Genomic DNA, 1,059 nt, shown 5'->3' with positions numbered 1-1,059 from the left:
CTCCACCAAGGCAAGAGGACGTCATCTACATCTTAAACAAACAATCGGGAAAGGAACCACGAATAATCGAGGCCTCAGCTCATCCCCAGTCAGATCCTTAAGTTTATTTCGTAAATTACGCAGAAGGAGAAAACCTCTTTCTTCCCAGTGGCGTAGAATTGCAAATTGCTTTGAGTGCAGCTCTACAAGGAGGGAGTGGTCAAGACAGTGTAAGCCATAATTTTTTTGTGATAGTATATCCAACAGCAATGTACGATTTACTGATGATACTTTAGCGATTAAAGAATCCGGAAATGTGAGTAGTTTCGGATTCAGTCATGGAACCAACATTGAAGCAAGCACTGAATTTAGAGGGGGCATTAGTTTTGACTTAATAAACATTATTACCCTAATACCAATATCTACATTTACTCGTACATCAGGCGATATAAATAATGAATCTAAAATCATCAATGGAAATTCTGAAGACCGCAGTATATTCAGAGACATCAGCAACTTTGGAATAAATAGTAGTTTCGAAGATGAGTCTGAAAGCATTACAAACGTAGGTTCAGTGAATAGATAGCAGGACAACGGGTATAGTACTACCATAACCTTTTAAACTGAAAAGCCATATGGATCTTATAAAATAGATTTGAAGTATATACAATAACAAATTTTCGATTATCATTAGAGAAGTCCTAATCAAGATCATTTTGATATTAAATATGTAAACGGAAATTCTGTAGGCATGGGGAGAACAAGAAGACATTCAAAGAAGCTTTTCTATAAATTATTAGTGTATTTGCTAGTTTCCTTCTTTATTACTGACAATTTGTTTAGTACGAATCCTTGACCATGTCATTCCTACGAGCCTCATCATCAAGCTTGGAATGATTACAGCTTGGTAAGTAATTAATTGGGTTAATTATTTTACTTCTGTCCCGTAAGTATAATAGGTTAGCCAATTTCTTTGTTGGATGTAGCCTACTCGTTTCGTTGTCTTCTTCATCCTTGTATATACGTGACCAGTCCTTATTGTATGTGCATGTAGAAGGTAACTATGAACTTTATTGGTGC

This window comes from Penaeus monodon, chromosome 22 (genome assembly GCF_015228065.2).
Source record: "Penaeus monodon isolate SGIC_2016 chromosome 22, NSTDA_Pmon_1, whole genome shotgun sequence".
Lineage (NCBI taxonomy): Eukaryota > Metazoa > Arthropoda > Malacostraca > Decapoda > Penaeidae > Penaeus > Penaeus monodon.
Note: the sequence above shows the minus strand (reverse complement) of the source record.